The following is a 13,730-nucleotide window of genomic DNA, read 5'->3' on the forward strand; positions in this document are numbered from 1 at the left end:
CAACTAGTGCAAGCATTCCTGGGGGAAGTTCTGCAGAAGACGGATTTGCATACGGTGATGTCATCCAAGCAGTGGGTCAAAGTTGGCTTCAACCCTCATCTGCATATGAAAAGAGAAAAGGGGCGTGCAGGGCATGGCGGCCTTTTGCGGTGCTTGGATGACCCCTAGTTCGCATTAAACACCTCCACCCTCCTTTGGTGTGGGGCTCATGTTGGCCATGCCCCATCCCCTGAAGCATTCAAGCTGATTTCTTGCAGCAGCTGGGCACTGTAACAGCTCCAGAGCTGCTCTGTAAGGCAAGTAAAAGGGTGTGGGCCCTGCAGCACTACCTGTAGTTTGCATTGTGCATTGGAAGGCACAAAGTAAGCAGACGGGAGGAGAAGTCAGGATAGTGCACAAGGGTATAGAAGGGAGCGGCTGAAGAAAAGAGAAGTGGAAACAGACAGCAAACTAGGCTGGAGAGAGACCTGAGACAAAGAGATCTGAATTATACGAGAGCCGACCAGGGGAAACACAAATTATGCAGTCAAGTTTCCCACATTTGGGGAAATCACAGGAGCAGCACACCCAGAGTACAATGGGTGAGCCTTGCCCTGGGAGAAGCACCTTCATGATCATAGTATCTCACCTGGCAGGTAAGTAGGAGTTGGGCTAGAGCTGGGGAGGGTCGCTGCTCGGGTACCCCCCTGTAAAGTGAAGGAGATCCAACTGAGGCAGCACAAGGGAACTCTCGAAAAAAGAACAAGGCTAAAGGAAAATCTGAGACAAAGAAATCTGACTTTTACCAGAGCTGACCAGAGGAAAGCACAAACACAGTCTCCCACTACCACAAATATTGCAGTCAAGTTTCCCACATTTGGGGAAATCACAGGGGTCAGCATACCCAAAATGCAATGAATGAACCTCACCCTGGGAGAAAAATCTTCATGACCATGGTATCTCCTATGCAAAATAAGTATGATTTGGAATAGGGCTGGGGAGGGCCGCTGCTCATGCACATCTCTGTCAAGTAAAGGAGATTCAACTGAGGCAGCACAAGGGAACTCTCATCTTGGGACAACAACTGCAGGGAGAACATATATTTTCAGATGAACATGGGAGGGCAGAAGGCTGCCTAATACTGAAGCACCCCCAAACAACAAACCAAATGCAACAACTAGTGCAAGCATTCCTGGGGGAAGGCCTGCCGCAGATGGATTTGCATATGGTGATGTCATCCAAGCAGTGGGTCAAAGTTGGCTTCAACCCTCGTCTGCATATGAAAAGAGAAAAGGGGCGTGCAGGGCATGGTGGCCTTTTGCGGCGCTTGGCTGACCCCTAGTTTGCATTAAACACCTCCACCCTCCTTTGGTGTGGGGCTCATGTTGGCTATGCCCCAGCCCCTGAAGCATTCAAGCTGATTTCTTGCAGCAGCTGGGCACTGTAACAGCTCCAGAGCTGCTCTGTAAGGCAAGTAAAAGGGTGTGGGCCCTGCAGCACTACCTGTAGTTTGCATTGTGCATTGGAAGGCACAAAGTAAGCAGACGGGAGGAGAAGTCAGGATAGTGCACAAGGGTATAGAAGGGAGCGGCTGAAGAAAAGAGAAGTGGAAACAGACAGCAAACTAGGCTGGAGAGAGACCTGAGACAAAGAGATCTGAATTATACGAGAGCCGACCAGGGGAAACACAAATTATGCAGTCAAGTTTCCCACATTTGGGGAAATCGCAGGAGCAGCACACCCAGAGTGCAATGGTTGAGCCTTGCCCTGGGAGAAGCACCTTCATGATCATAGTATCTCACCTGGCAGGTAAGTAGGAGTTGGGCTAGAGCTGGGGAGGGTCGCTGCTCGGGTTCCCCCCTGTGAAGTGAAGGAGATCCAACTGAGGCAGCACCAGGGAACTCTCGAAAGAAGAACAAGGCTAGAGGAAGATCTGAGACAAAGAAATCTGACTTTTACCAGAGCTGACCAGAGGAAAGCACAAACACAGTCCCCCACTACCACAAATAATGCAGTCGAGTTTCCCACATTTGGGAAAATCACAGGGGTCAGCATACCCAGAATGCAATGAATGAACCTCACCCTGGGAGAACAATCTTCATGACCATGGTATCTCCTATGCAAAATAAGTATGATTTGGGATAGGGCTGGTGAGGGCAGCTGCTCAGGCACATCTCTGTCAAGTAAAGGAGATTCAACTGAGGCAGCACAAGTGAACTCTCATCTGGGGACAACAACTGCAGGGAGACCACATCTTTTCAGATGAACATGGGAGGGCGGAAGGCTGCCTAATACTGAAGCACCATCAAATATCAAACCATATGCAACAACTAGTACAAGCACTCCTGGGGGAAGGTCTGCAGCAGACGGATTTGCATACGGTGATGTTATCCAAGCAGTGGGCCAAAGTTGACTGGAACCCTCATCTGCATATGAAAAGAGAAAAGGGGCATGCAGGGCATGGCGGCCTTTTGCAGTGCTTGGATGACCCCTAGTTCGCATTAAACACCTCCCCCCTCCTTTGGTGTGGGGCTCATGTTGGCCATGCCCCATCCCCTGAAGCATTCAAGCTGATTTCTTGCAGCAGCTGGGCACTGTAACAGCTCCAGAGCTGCTCTGTAAGGCAAGTAAAAGGGTGTGGGCCCTGCAGCACTACCTGTAGTTTGCATTGTGCATTGGAAGGCACAAAGTAAGCAGACGGGAGGAGAAGTCAGGATAGTGCACAAGGGTATAGAAGGGAGCGGCTGAAGAAAAGAGAAGTGGAAACAGACAGCAAACTAGGCTGGAGAGAGACCTGAGACAAATAGATCTGAATTATACGAGAGCCGACCAGGGGAAACACAAATTATGCAGTCAAGTTTCCCACATTTGGGGAAATCGCAGGGGCAGCACACCCAGAGTGCAATGGGTGAGCCTTGCCCTGGGAGAAGCACCTTCATGATCATAGTATCTCACCTGGCAGGTAAGTAGGAGTTGGGCTAGAGCTGGGGAGGGTCGCTGCTCGGGTACCCCCCTGTAAAGTGAAGGAGATCCAACTGAGGCAGCACAATGGAACTCTCGAAAGAAGAACAAGGCTAGAGGAAAATCTGAGACAAAGAAATCTGACTTTTACCAGAGCTGACCAGAGGAAAGCACAAACACAGTCCCCCACTACCACAAATAATGCAGTCAAGTTTCCCACATTTGGGGAAATCACAGGGGTCAGCATACCCAAAATGCAATGAATGAACCTCACCCTGGGAGAACAATCTTCATGACCATGGTATCTCCTATGCAAAATAAGTATGATTTGGAATAGGGCTGGGGAGGGCCGCTGCTCATGCACATCTCTGTCAAGTAAAGGAGATTCAACTGAGGCAGCACAAGGGAACTCTCATCTGGGGACAACAACTGCAGGGAGAACACATATTTTCAGATGAACATGGGAGGGCAGAAGGCTGCCTAATACTGAAGCACCCCCAAACAACAAACCAAATGCAACAACTAGTGCAAGCATTCCTGGGGGAAGTTCTGCAGAAGACGGATTTGCATACGGTGATGTCATCCAAGCAGTGGGTCAAAGTTGGCTTCAACCCTCATCTGCATATGAAAAGAGAAAAGGGGCGTGCAGGGCATGGCGGCCTTTTGCGGTGCTTGGATGACCCCTAGTTCGCATTAAACACCTCCACCCTCCTTTGGTGTGGGGCTCATGTTGGCCATGCCCCATCCCCTGAAGCATTCAAGCTGATTTCTTGCAGCAGCTGGGCACTGTAACAGCTCCAGAGCTGCTCTGTAAGGCAAGTAAAAGGGTGTGGGCCCTGCAGCACTACCTGTAGTTTGCATTGTGCATTGGAAGGCACAAAGTAAGCAGACGGGAGGAGAAGTCAGGATAGTGCACAAGGGTATAGAAGGGAGCGGTTGAAGAAAAGAGAAGTGGAAACAGACAGCAAACTAGGCTGGAGAGAGACCTGAGACAAAGAGATCTGAATTATACGAGAGCCGACCAGGGGAAACACAAATTATGCAGTCAAGTTTCCCACATTTGGGGAAATCGCAGGGGCAGCACACCCAGAGTGCAATGGGTGAGCCTTGCCCTGGGAGAAGCACCTTCATGATCATAGTATCTCACCTGGCAGGTAAGTAGGAGTTGGGCTAGAGCTGGGGAGGGTCGCTGTTCGGGCACCCCCCTGTCAAGTGAAAGAGATCCAACTGAGGCAGCACAAGGGAACTCTCGAAAGAAGAACAAGGCTAGAGGAAGATCTGAGACAAAGAAATCTGACTTTTACCAGAGCTGACCAGAGGAAAGCACAAACACAGTCCCCCACTACCACAAATAATGCAGTCGAGTTTCCCACATTTGGGAAAATCACAGGGGTCAGCATACCCAGAATGCAATGAATGAACCTCACCCTGGGAGAACAATCTTCATGACCATGGTATCTCCTATGCAAAATAAGTATGATTTGGGATAGGGCTGGTGAGGGCCGCTGCTCAGGCACATCTCTGTCAAGTAAAGGAGATTCAACTGAGGCAGCACAAGGGAACTCTCATCTGGGGACAACAACTGCAGGGAGACCACATCTTTTCAGATGAACATGGGAGGGCGGAAGGCTGCCTAATACTGAAGCACCATCAAATATCAAACCATATGCAACAACTAGTACAAGCACTCCTTGGGGAAGGTCTGCAGCAGACGGATTTGCATACGGTGATGTTATCCAAGCAGTGGGCCAAAGTTGACTGGAACCCTCATCTGCATATGAAAAGAGAAAAGGGGCATGCAGGGCATGGCGGCCTTTTGCAGTGCTTGGATGACCCCTAGTTCGCATTAAACACCCCCACCCTCCTTTGGTGTGGGGCTCATGTTGGCCATGCCCCATCCCCTGAAGCATTCAAGCTGATTTCTTGCAGCAGCTGGGCACTGTAACAGCTCCAGAGCTGTTCTGTAAGGCAAGTAAAAGGGTGTGGGCCCTGCAGCACCACCTGTTGTTCGCATTGTGCGTTGGAAGGCACAAATTAAGCAGACGGGAGGAGAAGTCAGGATAGTGCGCAAGGGCATACTTTTCTCTTAGTCCGGGGGCAAGGCTTCAAAATGGGGTCTGCAACGGAGGAGACACAGGGGGCGTGGTCACAGCAGCTTTTCTCTACAGCCTGCACCAGCAGGAGCCTACACCATTTTTTATGATCACGCTGAACTGCAGTGCGACTGCAATTACAGCATGGTCAAGAAGGGAGGCGTCATGCTGGGTGGCCATGCCCTGTCACTGTGCAGGAGCCAGCACAGCTCACACACTAGTCCCCGGGTGCAGCCCCCAACCCCCGGGACACCCGGAGCAACAAAATGTAGATTCAGGCCACCAGGCCACGCCCCTACCTATGAAACCATGCCTCCTTTTTACCATTGCGCTGTTTATCTGCGCGCACTGCATTACAATCTCCCTCGCCACCTTTCTGGGTGTCACCAGTGATAGTGACACCTCTGCCATGCTTGTAGCAGCTGGTCCTAAGATCTACGCCTCAAGCCCTGAGTGTTTGCCCTTGTGACTTGTTGATCATCATAGCGAAGCAGATGCTTACAGAAAACTGCAGGGGCTTAGATTGAAAATAAAAAAATTGATGGGTATAAGGTAGAGAGGAGCGGGTTCGGTTCTCCGAGAACCGAATTCCCCACGAACTCCACGTGGTTTACACTGGTCCGAGGCAGGCTCGGTTGTTCCCGCCTGACTCGGAAAACCTGAACAAGGGAAAATGTCATCATCCCGCTGTCGGATTCTTGCGAGATTCGGATTCCATATAAAGAGCTGCGCGTTGCTGCCATTTTTACTCGTGCATTGAAGAGAGAGCGGAGAGGACGTGGCTATGTTCTCTCAGTGGAAATCTCAATATCAGTGCTCAGTATCAGTGGTTACTTATTGCTGCTCAGTAATACTAGTAGTGTGTCTCTCCTGCTCAGTGTCAGTTCTCAGTAGTATCCTCATCAGTGCTCAGTATCACTGCTCATTGTCTTGTGCTGCATTGTGGTGCTCAGCATACTACAGTACATTACTAATAGTCCAGTGCTGCATCTTGCTGCTCAGTGTCAGTTCTAGTATCCTCATCAGTGCTCACTATCACTGCTCATTGCATTGTGGTGTTCTGTATACTACAGTAACATAGTAATATAGTATATATAGAGGAGCGGGTTCGGTACTCCGAGAACCGAATTCCCGACGAACTCCACGTGGTTTACACTGGTCCGTGGCAGGCTCGGTTGTTCCCGCCTGACTCGGAAAACCTGAACAAGGGAAAATGTCATCATCCCGCTGTCGGATTCTCGCGAGATTCGGATTCCATATAAAGAGCTGCGCGTTGCCGCCATTTTTACTCGTGCATTGAAGAGAGAGCGGAGAGGACGTGGCTATGTTCTCTCAGTGGAAATCTCAATATCAGTGCCCAGTATCAGTGGTTACTTATTGCTGCTCAGTAATACTAGTAGTGTGTCTCTCCTGCTCAGTGTCAGTTCTCAGTAGTATCCTCATCAGTGCTCAGTATCACTGCTCATTGTCTTGTGCTGCATTGTGGTGCTCAGCATACAACAGTACATTACTAATAGTCCAGTGCTGCATCTTGCTGCTCATGTTGGCTATGCCCCAGCCCCTGAAGCATTCAAGCTGATTTCTTGCAGCAGCTGGGCACTGTAACAGCTCCAGAGCTGCTCTGTAAGGCAAGTAAAAGGGTGTTGGCCCTGCAGCACTACCTGTAGTTTGCATTGTGCATTGGAAGGCACAAAGTAAGCAGACAGGAGAAGTCAGGAGAGTGCACAAGGGCATAGAAGGCAGGGGCTCAAGAAAAGAGAAGTGGAAACAGACAGCAAACTAGGCTGGAGAGAGACCTGAGACAAAGAGATCTGAATTATACGAGTAGCCGACCAGAGGAAACACAAATTATGCAGTCAAGTGTCCCACATTTGGGGAAATCGTAGGAGCAGCACACCCAGAGTGCAATGGGTGAGCCTTGCCCTGGTAGAAGCACCTTCCTGATCATAGTATCTCACTTGGCAGGTAAGTAGGAGTTGGGCTTGAGCTGGGGAGGGTCGCTGCTCGGGCACCCCCCTGTCAAGTGAAGGAGATCCAACTGAGGCAGCACAAGGAAACTCTCAAAAAAAGAACAAGGCTAGAGGAAGATCTGAGACAAAGAAATCTGACTTTTACCAGAGCTGACCAGAGGAAAGCACAAACACAGTCCCCCACTACCACAAATAATGCAGTCGAGTTTCCCACATTTGGGGAAATCACAGGGGTCAGCATACCCAGAATGCAATGAATGAACCTCACCCTGGGAGAACAATCTTCATGACCATGGTATCTCCTATGCAAAATAAGTATGATTTGGGATAGGGCTGGGGAGGGCCGCTGCTCAGGCACATCTCTTTCAAGTAAAGGAGATTCAACTGAGGCAGCACAAGGGAACTCTCATCTGGGGACAACAACTGCAGGGAGAACACATATTTTCAGATGAACATGGGAGAGCTGAAGGCTGCCTAATACTGAAGCACCCCAAACAACAAACCAAATGCAACAACTAGTACAAGCATTCCTGGGGGAAGGTCTGCAGAAGACGGATTTGCATACGGTGATGTCATCCAAGCAGTGGGCCAAAGTTGGCTGGAACCCTCATCTGCATATGAAAAGAGAAAAGGGGTATGCAGGGCATGGCGGCCTTTTGCGGCGCTTGGATGACCCTTAGTTCGCATTAAACACCTCCACCCTCCGTCGGTGTGGGGCTCATGTTGGCTATGCCCCAGCCCCTGAAGCATTCAAGCTGATTTCTTGCAGCAGCTGGGCACTGTAACAGCTCCAGAGCTGCTCTGAAAGGCAAGTAAAAGGGTGTGGGCCCTGCAGCACTACCTGTAGTTTGCATTGTGCGTTGGAAGGCACAAAGTAAGCAGACAGGAGAAGTCAGGAGAGTGCACAAGGGCATAGAAGGCAGCGGCTCAAGAAAAGAGAAGTGGAAACAGACAGCAAACTAGGCTGGAGAGAGACCTGAGACAAAGAGATCTGAATTATACGAGTAGCCGACTAGAGGAAACACAAATTATGCAGTCAAGTGTCCCACATTTGGGGAAATCGTAGGAGCAGCACACCCAGAGTGCAATGGGTGAGCCTTGCCCTGGGAGAAGCACCTTCCTGATCATAGTATCTCACCTGGCAGGTAAGTAGGAGTTGGGCTAGAGATGGGGAGGGTCGCTGCTCGGGCACCCCCCTGTCAAGTGAAGTTCTGCAGAAGACAGATTTGCATACGGTGATGTCATCCAAGCAGTGGGTCAAAGTTGGCTTCAACCTTCATCTGCATATGAAAAGAGAAAAGGGGCGTGCAGGGCATGGCGGCCTTTTGCGGTGCTTGGATGACCCCTAGTTCGCATTAAACACCTCCACCCTCCTTTGGTGTGGGGCTCATGTTGGCCATGCCCCATCCCCTGAAGATGAACATGGGAGGGCAGAAGGCTGCCTAATACTGAAGCACCCCCAAACAACAAACCAAATGCAACAACTAGTGCAAGCATTCCTGGGGGAAGGCCTGCCGCAGATGGATTTGCATATGGTGATGTCATCCAAGCAGTGGGTCAAAGTTGGCTTCAACCCTCGTCTGCATATGAAAAGAGAAAAGGGGCGTGCAGGGCATGGTGGCCTTTTGCGGCGCTTGGCTGACCCCTAGTTTGCATTAAACACCTCCACCCTCCTTTGGTGTGGGGCTCATGTTGGCTATGCCCCAGCCCCTGAAGCATTCAAGCTGATTTCTTGCAGCAGCTGGGCACTGTAACAGCTCCAGAGCTGCTCTGTAAGGCAAGTAAAAGGGTGTGGGCCCTGCAGCACTACCTGTAGTTTGCATTGTGCATTGGAAGGCACAAAGTAAGCAGACGGGAGGAGAAGTCAGGATAGTGCACAAGGGTATAGAAGGGAGCGGCTGAAGAAAAGAGAAGTGGAAACAGACAGCAAACTAGGCTGGAGAGAGACCTGAGACAAAGAGATCTGAATTATACGAGAGCCGACGAGGGGAAACACAAATTATGCAGTCAAGTTTCCCACATTTGGGGAAATCGCAGGAGCAGCACACCCAGAGTGCAATGGTTGAGCCTTGCCCTGGGAGAAGCACCTTCATGATCATAGTATCTCACCTGGCAGGTAAGTAGGAGTTGGGCTAGAGCTGGGGAGGGTCGCTGCTCGGGTTCCCCCCTGTGAAGTGAAGGAGATCCAACTGAGGCAGCACCAGGGAACTCTCGAAAGAAGAACAAGGCTAGAGGAAGATCTGAGACAAAGAAATCTGACTTTTACCAGAGCTGACCAGAGGAAAGCACAAACACAGTCCCCCACTACCACAAATAATGCAGTCGAGTTTCCCACATTTGGGAAAATCACAGGGGTCAGCATACCCAGAATGCAATGAATGAACCTCACCCTGGGAGAACAATCTTCATGACCATGGTATCTCCTATGCAAAATAAGTATGATTTGGGATAGGGCTGGTGAGGGCAGCTGCTCAGGCACATCTCTGTCAAGTAAAGGAGATTCAACTGAGGCAGCACAAGTGAACTCTCATCTGGGGACAACAACTGCAGGGAGACCACATCTTTTCAGATGAACATGGGAGGGCGGAAGGCTGCCTAATACTGAAGCACCATCAAATATCAAACCATATGCAACAACTAGTACAAGCACTCCTGGGGGAAGGTCTGCAGCAGACGGATTTGCATACGGTGATGTTATCCAAGCAGTGGGCCAAAGTTGACTGGAACCCTCATCTGCATATGAAAAGAGAAAAGGGGCATGCAGGGCATGGCGGCCTTTTGCAGTGCTTGGATGACCCCTAGTTCGCATTAAACACCTCCCCCCTCCTTTGGTGTGGGGCTCATGTTGGCCATGCCCCATCCCCTGAAGCATTCAAGCTGATTTCTTGCAGCAGCTGGGCACTGTAACAGCTCCAGAGCTGCTCTGTAAGGCAAGTAAAAGGGTGTGGGCCCTGCAGCACTACCTGTAGTTTGCATTGTGCATTGGAAGGCACAAAGTAAGCAGACGGGAGGAGAAGTCAGGATAGTGCACAAGGGTATAGAAGGGAGCGGCTGAAGAAAAGAGAAGTGGAAACAGACAGCAAACTAGGCTGGAGAGAGACCTGAGACAAATAGATCTGAATTATACGAGAGCCGACCAGGGGAAACACAAATTATGCAGTCAAGTTTCCCACATTTGGGGAAATCGCAGGGGCAGCACACCCAGAGTGCAATGGGTGAGCCTTGCCCTGGGAGAAGCACCTTCATGATCATAGTATCTCACCTGGCAGGTAAGTAGGAGTTGGGCTAGAGCTGGGGAGGGTCGCTGCTCGGGTACCCCCCTGTCAAGTGAAGGAGATCCAACTGAGGCAGCACAATGGAACTCTCGAAAGAAGAACAAGGCTAGAGGAAAATCTGAGACAAAGAAATCTGACTTTTACCAGAGCTGACCAGAGGAAAGCACAAACACAGTCCCCCACTACCACAAATAATGCAGTCAAGTTTCCCACATTTGGGGAAATCACAGGGGTCAGCATACCCAAAATGCAATGAATGAACCTCACCCTGGGAGAACAATCTTCATGACCATGGTATCTCCTATGCAAAATAAGTATGATTTGGGATAGGGCTGGGGAGGGCCGCTGCTCATGCACATCTCTGTCAAGTAAAGGAGATGCAACTGAGGCAGCACAAGGGATCTCTCATCTGGGGACAACAACTGCAGGGAGAACACATATTTTCAGATGAACATGGGAGGGCAGAAGGCTGCCTAATACTGAAGCACCCCCAAACAACAAACCAAATGCAACAACTAGTGCAAGCATTCCTGGGGGAAGTTCTGCAGAAGACGGATTTGCATACGGTGATGTCATCCAAGCAGTGGGTCAAAGTTGGCTTCAACCCTCATCTGCATATGAAAAGAGAAAAGGGGCGTGCAGGGCATGGCGGCCTTTTGCGGTGCTTGGATGACCCCTAGTTCGCATTAAACACCTCCACCCTCCTTTGGTGTGGGGCTCATGTTGGCCATGCCCCATCCCCTGAAGCATTCAAGCTGATTTCTTGCAGCAGCTGGGCACTGTAACAGCTCCAGAGCTGCTCTGTAAGGCAAGTAAAAGGGTGTGGGCCCTGCAGCACTACCTGTAGTTTGCATTGTGCATTGGAAGGCACAAAGTAAGCAGACGGGAGGAGAAGTCAGGATAGTGCACAAGGGTATAGAAGGGAGCGGTTGAAGAAAAGAGAAGTGGAAACAGACAGCAAACTAGGCTGGAGAGAGACCTGAGACAAAGAGATCTGAATTATACGAGAGCCGACCAGGGGAAACACAAATTATGCAGTCAAGTTTCCCACATTTGGGGAAATCGCAGGGGCAGCACACCCAGAGTGCAATGGGTGAGCCTTGCCCTGGGAGAAGCACCTTCATGATCATAGTATCTCACCTGGCAGGTAAGTAGGAGTTGGGCTAGAGCTGGGGAGGGTCGCTGTTCGGGCACCCCCCTGTCAAGTGAAAGAGATCCAACTGAGGCAGCACAAGGGAACTCTCGAAAGAAGAACAAGGCTAGAGGAAGATCTGAGACAAAGAAATCTGACTTTTACCAGAGCTGACCAGAGGAAAGCACAAACACAGTCCCCCACTACCACAAATAATGCAGTCGAGTTTCCCACATTTGGGAAAATCACAGGGGTCAGCATACCCAGAATGCAATGAATGAACCTCACCCTTGGAGAACAATCTTCATGACCATGGTATCTCCTATGCAAAATAAGTATGATTTGGGATAGGGCTGGTGAGGGCAGCTGCTCAGGCACATCTCTGTCAAGTAAAGGAGATTCAACTGAGGCAGCACAAGTGAACTCTCATCTGGGGACAACAACTGCAGGGAGACCACATCTTTTCAGATGAACATGGGAGGGCGGAAGGCTGCCTAATACTGAAGCACCATCAAATATCAAACCATATGCAACAACTAGTACAAGCACTCCTGGGGGAAGGTCTGCAGCAGACGGATTTGCATACGGTGATGTTATCCAAGCAGTGGGCCAAAGTTGACTGGAACCCTCATCTGCATATGAAAAGAGAAAAGGGGCATGCAGGGCATGGCGGCCTTTTGCAGTGCTTGGATGACCCCTAGTTCGCATTAAACACCTCCCCCCTCCTTTGGTCATGCCCCATCCCCTGAAGCATTCAAGCTGATTTCTTGCAGCAGCTGGGCACTGTAACAGCTCCAGAGCTGCTCTGTAAGGCAAGTAAAAGGGTGTGGGCCCTGCAGCACTACCTGTAGTTTGCATTCTAGTGTCTTTCGTTTGGGAGAAAAATGCAAAGGTACAATACAGCTTTTCCTTGCCGATATCTCTCTTTTGCAAAGAGCTAGGCATTGGAAAATTCAGGGCTATACCGTGTAGATGAAGCACTAACAGGAGGCTTTTAAATTTTCATTCTAGTGTCTTTCGTTTGGGAGAAAAATGCAAAGGTACAATACAGCTTTTCCTTGCCAATATCTCTCTTTTGCAAAGAGCTAGGCATTGGAAAATTCAGGGCTATAACGTGTAGATGAAGCACTAACAGGAGGCTTTAAAATTTTCATTCTAGTGTCTTTCGTTTGGGAGAAAAATGCAAAAGTACAATGCAGCTTTTCCTTGCCGATATCTCTCTTTTGCAAAGAGATAGGCATTGGAAAATTCAGGGCTATAACGTGTAGATGAAGCACTAATAGGAGGCTTTAAAATTTTCATTCTAGTGTCTTTCGTTTGGGAGAAAAAAGCAAAGGTACAATACAGCTTTTCCTTGCCGATATCTCTCTTTTGCAAAGAGATAGGCATTGGAAAATTCAGGGCTATAACGTGTAGATGAAGCACTAACAGGAGGCTTTAAAATTTTCATTCTAGTGTCTTTCGTTTGGGAGAAAAATGCAAAGGTACAATACAGCTTTTCCTTGCCGATATCTCTCTTTTGCAAAGAGCTAGGCATTGGAAAATTCAGGGCTATAACGTGTAGATGAAGCACTAACAGTAGGCTTTAAAATTTTCATTCTAGTGTCTTTCGTTTGGGAGAAAAATGCAAAGGTACAATACAGCTTTTCCTTGCCAATATCTCTCTTTTGCAAAGAGCTAGGCATTGGAAAATTCAGGGCTATAACGTGTAGATGAAGCACTAACAGGAGGCTTTAAAATTTTCATTCTAGTGTCTTTCGTTTGGGAGAAAAATGCAAAAGTACAATGCAGCTTTTCCTTGCCGATATCTCTCTTTTGCAAAGAGATAGGCATTGGAAAATGCAGGGCTATAACGTGTAGATGAAGCACTAACAGGAGGCTTTAAAATTTTCATTCTAGTGTCTTTCGTTTGGGAGAAAAATGCAAAGGTACAATACAGCATTTCCTTGCCGATATCTCTCTTTTGCAAAGAGATAGGCATTGGAAAATTCAGGGCTATAACGTGTAGATGAAGCACTAACAGGAGGCTTTAAAATTTTCATTCTAGTGTCTTTCGTTTGGGAGAAAAATGCAAAGGTACAATACAGCTTTTCCTTGCCGATATCTCTCTTTTGCAAAGAGATAGGCATTGGAAAATTCAGGGCTATAACGTGTAGATGAAGCACTAACAGGAGGCTTTAACATTTTCATTCTAGTGTACTTCGTTTGGGAGAAAAATGCAAAGGTACAATACAGCTTTTCCTTGCCGATATCTCTCTTTTGCAAAGAGATAGGCATTGGAAAATTCAGGGCTATAACGTGTAGATGAAGCACTAATAGG

At 49.0% G+C, this 13,730-nt stretch overlaps 16 non-coding genes and 1 pseudogene across 16 annotated transcripts; all 17 read right to left on the reverse strand.

Annotated features, from left to right (window-relative positions):
* Nucleotides 1-480: 480 nt before the first annotated feature.
* LOC135005510 (U1 spliceosomal RNA) lies at nucleotides 481-643 on the reverse strand. Its single transcript, XR_010206077.1, has one exon. It is a non-coding gene; the product is annotated as a U1 spliceosomal RNA (small nuclear RNA).
* Nucleotides 644-795: 152 nt separating this feature from the next.
* Nucleotides 796-959, reverse strand: LOC135005495 (U1 spliceosomal RNA). The gene has a single exon (XR_010206063.1). It is a non-coding gene; the product is annotated as a U1 spliceosomal RNA (small nuclear RNA).
* A 674-nt stretch (nucleotides 960-1,633) lies between these two features.
* On the reverse strand, nucleotides 1,634-1,796 carry LOC135005508 (U1 spliceosomal RNA). Its single transcript, XR_010206075.1, has one exon. It is a non-coding gene; the product is annotated as a U1 spliceosomal RNA (small nuclear RNA).
* Nucleotides 1,797-1,948: 152 nt separating this feature from the next.
* LOC135005523 (U1 spliceosomal RNA) lies at nucleotides 1,949-2,112 on the reverse strand. The gene has a single exon (XR_010206087.1). It is a non-coding gene; the product is annotated as a U1 spliceosomal RNA (small nuclear RNA).
* A 674-nt stretch (nucleotides 2,113-2,786) lies between these two features.
* Nucleotides 2,787-2,949, reverse strand: LOC135005504 (U1 spliceosomal RNA). Its single transcript, XR_010206072.1, has one exon. It is a non-coding gene; the product is annotated as a U1 spliceosomal RNA (small nuclear RNA).
* Nucleotides 2,950-3,101: 152 nt separating this feature from the next.
* Nucleotides 3,102-3,265, reverse strand: LOC135005487 (U1 spliceosomal RNA). Its single transcript, XR_010206055.1, has one exon. It is a non-coding gene; the product is annotated as a U1 spliceosomal RNA (small nuclear RNA).
* Nucleotides 3,266-3,939: 674 nt separating this feature from the next.
* LOC135005500 (U1 spliceosomal RNA) lies at nucleotides 3,940-4,102 on the reverse strand. The gene has a single exon (XR_010206068.1). It is a non-coding gene; the product is annotated as a U1 spliceosomal RNA (small nuclear RNA).
* A 152-nt stretch (nucleotides 4,103-4,254) lies between these two features.
* On the reverse strand, nucleotides 4,255-4,418 carry LOC135005479 (U1 spliceosomal RNA). Its single transcript, XR_010206048.1, has one exon. It is a non-coding gene; the product is annotated as a U1 spliceosomal RNA (small nuclear RNA).
* A 2,424-nt stretch (nucleotides 4,419-6,842) lies between these two features.
* On the reverse strand, nucleotides 6,843-7,006 carry LOC135005517 (U1 spliceosomal RNA). The gene has a single exon (XR_010206082.1). It is a non-coding gene; the product is annotated as a U1 spliceosomal RNA (small nuclear RNA).
* A 152-nt stretch (nucleotides 7,007-7,158) lies between these two features.
* On the reverse strand, nucleotides 7,159-7,322 carry LOC135005501 (U1 spliceosomal RNA). Its single transcript, XR_010206069.1, has one exon. It is a non-coding gene; the product is annotated as a U1 spliceosomal RNA (small nuclear RNA).
* Nucleotides 7,323-7,992: 670 nt separating this feature from the next.
* Nucleotides 7,993-8,156, reverse strand: LOC135005511 (U1 spliceosomal RNA). Its single transcript, XR_010206078.1, has one exon. It is a non-coding gene; the product is annotated as a U1 spliceosomal RNA (small nuclear RNA).
* An 835-nt stretch (nucleotides 8,157-8,991) lies between these two features.
* LOC135005514 (U1 spliceosomal RNA) lies at nucleotides 8,992-9,127 on the reverse strand (annotated as a pseudogene).
* Nucleotides 9,128-9,279: 152 nt separating this feature from the next.
* LOC135005481 (U1 spliceosomal RNA) lies at nucleotides 9,280-9,443 on the reverse strand. Its single transcript, XR_010206049.1, has one exon. It is a non-coding gene; the product is annotated as a U1 spliceosomal RNA (small nuclear RNA).
* A 674-nt stretch (nucleotides 9,444-10,117) lies between these two features.
* LOC135005505 (U1 spliceosomal RNA) lies at nucleotides 10,118-10,280 on the reverse strand. The gene has a single exon (XR_010206073.1). It is a non-coding gene; the product is annotated as a U1 spliceosomal RNA (small nuclear RNA).
* Nucleotides 10,281-10,432: 152 nt separating this feature from the next.
* Nucleotides 10,433-10,596, reverse strand: LOC135005488 (U1 spliceosomal RNA). The gene has a single exon (XR_010206056.1). It is a non-coding gene; the product is annotated as a U1 spliceosomal RNA (small nuclear RNA).
* Nucleotides 10,597-11,270: 674 nt separating this feature from the next.
* Nucleotides 11,271-11,433, reverse strand: LOC135005502 (U1 spliceosomal RNA). The gene has a single exon (XR_010206070.1). It is a non-coding gene; the product is annotated as a U1 spliceosomal RNA (small nuclear RNA).
* A 152-nt stretch (nucleotides 11,434-11,585) lies between these two features.
* LOC135005484 (U1 spliceosomal RNA) lies at nucleotides 11,586-11,749 on the reverse strand. Its single transcript, XR_010206052.1, has one exon. It is a non-coding gene; the product is annotated as a U1 spliceosomal RNA (small nuclear RNA).
* Between the last annotated feature and the right edge of the window lie 1,981 nt (nucleotides 11,750-13,730).

This window comes from Pseudophryne corroboree, unplaced genomic scaffold, assembly GCF_028390025.1.
Source record: "Pseudophryne corroboree isolate aPseCor3 unplaced genomic scaffold, aPseCor3.hap2 scaffold_2031, whole genome shotgun sequence".
Taxonomy (NCBI): domain Eukaryota; kingdom Metazoa; phylum Chordata; class Amphibia; order Anura; family Myobatrachidae; genus Pseudophryne; species Pseudophryne corroboree.